Raw genomic sequence first — 7,159 nt, 5'->3', positions numbered from 1 at the left:
ATTTTACTCAGTTTCACACAGTGCACACACTTGCACATTTGCACTTTTTAGTCAGGGAGAATTCTTTAAAATTTAAGGATCTGACACTGTCAGTGAGAGTTTGCGCTCAAGGACCTGACAACCTTTTGATTCGGGGAGAGTTTTACGCTCAAGGATCCAAACACCTCGACGAATTGCTAAATCAGGCTGCAAAATGAACTGTCACTAGCTTTGGCATTCAAATATCGCACTATCTACCAAAATGGATTTGCTATCTAGTTTGGTTCAACCTTCTGCCAAAGAGGGGCATCTGTAGACACCCCATTTTTGCACTCGCCTGATTAATCAACTCGTCAACCCGATCGCAATGATTCCCAATGATGGATGTGTATTCCATTGCTTTATTTTGTTACCAGATGTGTTTCAGAAATCCAGATGAGGTATCTCGAATTGACAAAACCTTAGAAACCACGCTACGCTAGGAAAATACGACCCCAGAAACATAGAAATCATAATCTTGTAGACCAAAACGAAGCTTCACGATAAAAATCACTAAAAAATTGATCAAATTACCAAAATACCCCTAATCTCAAAACAACTCTAGAGCCTACGTTACGCTTAGGAAAACCCATTCAAACACATAAAATAATAAATCGAAACCAAATAAATCATTTCGCCAATTTAAACAAATTTAACAAAATTATGAAAATGCCCCTCATAAAGTTCACGACCATTTCACACAAAAAATTTCATAAATGACACAAACTAATATTTCCATTGAATTCCTTACGAAAAATCGATTCTAAAACATCCTAGAACATTAAAAACCGACTTGAAACGTGAAAAGTCCTCTCCGGGGGCAAAACGGTAATTTCACAATTTTCATAATTAAAAAATTCGAAATTAATAAATAAAATATTAAATAATTAAAGTGAAACATTGATGAAATTAATTTGAAAATTTGAATTAAAAAATCGATCAATTGGGCTTTCAAGTAAAATTGTTAAGGGTTCGTGGGATATTTCTTTAAGGACCCTTCCATTTGGGGGTCCAAAGAATTAAAGAAATAATGGAGGAGGGGTCTTCAAAAATTAAAAGTAAATCAAGCAAGACTAAAGTCAAGGTATTAAAGTCAATCAAGTGAGACTAAAGTCAAAATTAAAGTCAATTAAGCAAGACTGAAGTCAAAATATTAAAAGTCAATCAAGTAAGACTAAAGTCAAAATATTAAAAGTCAATCAAATAAGACCAAAAGTCAAAATCATAATAGAGTTCTAATTAAAAAATAACTCTATCTAATAGAGTTCTAACTAAAAAACAATTCTACCTAAAACAATTCTAATTAAAACACAATTCTACCTAAAACAAGTCTAACTAAAACACAATTCTAATTAAAAGAACTCTAATTAAACACTAACTCTATCCAAATCAACCCCTAAAAACATCTATAAATAGAGGTGCTCACACCCTATTTTTGTATCAAATCATAAACCCTAAGAGAAGTAGGTCTAAAAGCCCCCCTAGCCTCTCATAAACCTTAGTTTTGGAGCCCCAACTCCTTACCTAACATCCCTCTTTCGATTTTAGCCTAGAAAACACCTAAAAGCCCTCAAAAAACACCCCAAAATCCATTAACAAACTCGAAGAATTCAGATCCAAGAAAGAAGAGATACCTCGTCTCGGAGCTCTGAAATCAAATCCGGAGACAGAACGAAGCAAGAAGTACGGTACAAGGAACTATTTTTGTCGGATCTGATGGAATAAAGTTTGCTATTGGAAAGGTATAACTTTTTTTATTTTTTTTATTTATTATTATCTAGGTTGTTAGCAATGTAATTTATTTGGGAAGTTAGTAGAGACCGACTTTGGCTGGGCGGGGTTGGTGCCTAACACCTTCCAACCCCGTAACATGATCCCCGAATTCCGCTTTTCTGTTCTAGATTAGTCCTTTATCTATTTAGAGTCATTGATCGATTCCTAGACCGTAATAACTAGGTGGCGACTCCCAAACCTCAAGGGTCAAAAGCGGATCCGCGCACTCCGCGGATCGAGGGCGCTTTCATGTTGGTTATTCATTTGACGACTATAGACTAAAAGTGATCATCAACTAGTCCAAGAACGAACTCCCCTCATCTAAGTCTATTAAGAGGCAATACATGTGAACCTCGACTACCCATACAGTATACAAAGACTACCTTTGCACACATATGCTAGCAGAAATGAAGAATGAAATTTTCAGATCTCATAAGTTATATCACACTTTAAGGCATCCCATACTACCAAGGAGCATAGAACATCAAGTGTTACCCTAGATTGACTCATCGTTTCTAGAAATATAGCAACGCAACACTGTTTCTATGTTTTCTACAATCTTTTACTAGTAAATAAAATAGTTTTTATTTTGTAATATATACTAGTTTCTTTTTTTAATCGAAAATATAATACAATGGTAGTGATCTCCAGTTTCATCTATCCATCCATCAGTCCATCAATCATATCTCCACATTATTATGGGAATGTGTGAGATATACCCATCTATCTATCGTGATGAAAACTTTGAATAAATGTATCAACATTATGCAAATTTTATACCTTTATTTAAGGTATTTTAAAAGATATCGAGATTTCAAAATCTGACGAAAACGTCATAAATTATGTTTTGTTTTTTTGAATCAAAAATTAGATTTTGATACTTTAAAATATGGATTTTTAACACATTTTCATTGTTTTCAAGTGGGGGGTAGTCCTTAATTTTATTAAAGAACTTAAAATAAATAGAAAACTTAATTAAAATATTACATTTACTTTAATGTTTTAATGAAATAAGGATAATTTTTGTATGTTGACACCATGACCAAACAGAAAAATTACTAACAGAATTTTGCAAAAATCATTGGCATCGATTTTTGGACCAGTGGGAACATTGCTATAGAACAGTGAAATTGGCAACAAGGGAAAAAATGCGAATTGGGCTCGTGAATTTGTTGTTTGCCAATTTGATGAAAATTCATGAATACTTAAAACTCTATCAACTTGAAACTTCATGAAAATTCGATGAAAACAAATCTGCCTGATAGAAAATTTAGAACTACGCTTAAATCAAATCAAACACACATGAATTTCATCAATTTATCGATAATTAAAAAAATGAGAATAATATCATAGATCAAGATTATTTTCGATAAAAATTTATGTAACTAAAAAGTAGAAGGGAAGGCATTTTATTTGATTTGCTTTTTCTACGAAGGATTGAATTGAAAATTAGCTTGAGATGGTTGAGATTGTCCGATTACGAAATCATTCATCCGGTTAACAACAAAAATTCTTGGATCAAAGTGAAGCCCTCGCTAAGGAGACGATCTTTTCCTTCTTCAACGACTACCGGATTAACCTCTACGCCACTAGATCTAGGAATTATCTTGGAGTTCTACGTTGATGAATATTAAATTTTTTTTTTTGCTAAAATTGAAGCTTTCGTCGTGGTGAATCCTTTCTTCTTCTTCGTTGACTCTCAAATCTTAGTTTATTATTGTAGATCTAAGTTGGAGCGTGGAAGAAAATGGGGCTGTGTTACGTTAAGGGAAGAAAATGAGAAAGAAACATATTTTTTCTTTAAGTTTCATATGTATACCCAAGTGGGACGAAATAGTCAATTTTGAATTTGGTTTTTAGAATTCTGATTTCGATAATCTTATATCTCATTTTGGTTAATTTTTTGATACAAAACTAATGGTGTGATCAAAATTTTCAAATTATGTCTCTAAATTTGTCTTTTACCTATTTGGTAAATATTCGCTGCAAAACTCGAGGATTTGGTAACTTTTTTGATTGACTTCTAATTAGGAAATGATTACAAGCTGAAGTATGTTCCTCAACCCTTTCTGAATCTATTAGTGATGATGGATTTTCCGAAATATTAATAAATTAAAATCCAAACTTTTAATTTATTAAAATAAACACAAAATTTATTGAATTAAAACTTACAATCTAGTCTCGAGATATGTGTTAAATTTTTAGGTCATTACATAATGTGTGTTACTCGTGTTGGATTGTTTTGCATTCCTCTTCTCACATTCTATTTGCTTATCAATTACTAGTTCCTATTGGAACTGTATTATTTTGATGGAGATAATTCAAAAGGAAAATGATTTTCATTAAAACAACATGTCAAGAAAGATAAACCCATCCAGTGGATGGATCAAGGCAAGAATAGCCTTTATGGTTAAGAGAATAACATAGAAAAACACATTTGAAAATTTGAAAATCTAATTTGTAATGAGTGTAAGGATGTAGCCATGGGTAACATGCACAACCAAATATTCGAAGAAAAGAAAAATTTGGAATTCGATAAAATAATTTTTCCCATGGGGAAATATTTTGAAAAACAAGAGTTGGCATGTGAGTGATGAGAAAAATGGCAGTATTAAAGGCCTCAAGCCAATACAATGGGGGCATGAATGAGTGGGCCATAAGAGTTAGGCCCGTTTTGACAATATGTCGATGTTTTCTTTTGGTAGCTCCATTTTGTTTGGGAGTACGAGGACAAGAAAGAAATGGGTGATTCCATGGGTGGAGAGAAATTTTTTAAATGGAGAACTAACATATTCTCCCCCACAATCTGTATCTAACTTTTTAATTTTGTAGCAAGAAGATTTTTAACATGCGCCTTAAAGGTTACAAATCTATCGAATAACTCATTATGAGAATGTTACGAAAACGACCAACAATACTTGGAGAAATCCTCTACAAAAGAAGCATAATATTTAAAACAACTTTTAGAGCAATCCCATACATCTAAATGAACTAATTCTAATGGTGAAAAGACATAGATGTAGATCATATAAATGGTAAACGTCTACTTTTTCCTAACCGACAAGCATGACAAAAGGAAGTGTAAGAAGGAGATCCATTTAGAGAAACATTGGATCAAGATAAAATAACACACAATATTGGTGGAGATGAGTGTCCAAGTTGAGAGTGCCAGATGGGTGCAGGTACATGTTCACCAATGAAAGCAACATAATCAGGCTTGTTGAAATGTTTTGGTATGACTCGAAAGGGATATAGGCCATTTTCACTTCACCCATAGAAGAACGTCCTCCCCAACATTTTTTCCTTAACCAAATAACCAAATTCATCAAAGAAAAATATGCAATTATTATCTTTGATAAATTGATTGACAGATATATATAAGATTATGAGAAACATCAGGGGTATGTAAAACTTTAGATAAATGGAAGAAAGAATTGTGAGTTGAAAATGTGGTGAAACCAGTATTTAAGATTCTCAAACCTTGTCCATTACCTATAATGACTTTATCACTACCTTGATATTCCGATCATAGAGACAAATTGGACAAATTAGAAGTGAAATGATTTGTAGCACCAGTATCTGCATACCAAGATTGATCATTGGATGTTGTTTGGGAGGCTACCATAGCTTGCAATTTTTGAGAAGGAATGTGGCCTTGAAAAGCATGATTCATACGTTGATGACAGTTCAATGTTGTACGACCAATCCTATTACATATTTGACAAGGTGGACAAGTACCTGAATTGGTGTTAGATATGGGTCTGCCTCCTCAATTTGGAGTACTACGACCAAGACCTCTTTTACGTGGAGGAATATTGTAGTGGCCATTGCCTTGACCTTGGTTGGTTTGTTGGTGTTGGGATGTTTGAGAAACAAGTAGTGGTTGGTGAATCTGTTGAAAGATGAATTGTATATTGTTATTCTAAGTTAAGTTCTTCATATAGCAAAAGAACATGCAGTTTTTCAAAAGTAATATGATCATAACGAGTCCGAATAGAGGATTAAAGTGGACCATATTCAGATGGTAATCTATTAAGAGTATGAAGAATTAAATCTTCATCATCAATTGGGTTAGAAACTGTAGTGAGATTATTTACTATTGACTTGACCTTTTGTTGATAATCCAATATAGAAGATGCAATTTTCTTTACTGATTAATGTCTCAAAACATTTATTTATCCGTATTCTTCCCTAGCATTTATCTTAGTTTTTGTCCATATTTCTCTATATTAAGTAAATAATCATGTTAAGTCTGAAAATATTACGTTGCATCTTCTTTCTATGCTAATTAAACTTAATTGTGCATAAATAATTGTATTTGTCAAAAAACCCTAATTATGAATGTTTACTGTGTAGATCAAAGATCAGACTATAAAATTGGATCCTGAAATTAGAAAATAGACATTGCATTACAATCTGAAAGACCAATTAAGCAACTTGGCCAAATCTCAAGACTTGGGGTTTCAACCCAACCGCGGCACGATGAGCCTTTTGGGCGGCACGATGGACTCCTGTTGGAGCTCTTTAAAATCGTGGGAGTGTGCTTTGCACTTGATCTTATCTGTAATAGCTAAGGTAGCTAAGAATAGATCATTCCATAATCTAGGATTTCTATAAATAGAGGGGTTCGAATGGAAAATCGAAAAAATCTAACAAGAAGTCCAAATTGAAACAAATTTCAGCAATCATGACACGTTCGAAGGGTATGCCTACCGTGGAGGGCACGATCTCCAGAAAATAATTATGAACGTTGGATGTTGGAACATTAGGGGTATGAATCACATTAGCAAGAGGAGAGTAGTGAGGGACCTTATATGTTCAGAAAGTCTTGATTTGTTAGTTTTAAATGAGACTAAAGTGGATAAGTTTAGATTAGTGGGATTCCGGAGAAGTATTCAAAAGAGTTGGAGTTTTACAGATAACTATGATTCGGATGATTCAAGGAGAATTTGGGTTGGTTGGAATCCAACGAAGATTAAAGTGGAAAATATTTTAAAGGCAGACCAATTCATTCATTGTAATGTACATGTATTTATGCAGCAAACTTCTGCTCGGAGAGGATGGAATTATGGAGATCATTAACAGATATGGCAACCAGCATTGAGGCTTCGTCGACATTTGGAGGAGGTTAATGGCTACATTAATACCTGTGGATTACAAGATATGAACATGACATATCATTTTTTGTCTTGGAGCAATAAGGCAATGAATGCTAGGTGTATCTTGAGTAGGTTGGATAGAGCCTTAGTGAATGTACAATGGGTTCAAAATTGGGCTAATGTGCGTCTGAATTAATTGAATCATGGTATCTCTGATCATGCTTTGATTAAATTCAGTCTAGTTGACCAAACGAGACCTAGTAAGACAA

The sequence above is a fragment of the Akebia trifoliata genome, chromosome 2 (genome assembly GCF_017979445.1).
Source record: "Akebia trifoliata isolate Shusen 1 chromosome 2, ASM1797944v1, whole genome shotgun sequence".
NCBI lineage: Eukaryota > Viridiplantae > Streptophyta > Magnoliopsida > Ranunculales > Lardizabalaceae > Akebia > Akebia trifoliata.
This window is presented reverse-complemented; position numbering follows the sequence as displayed.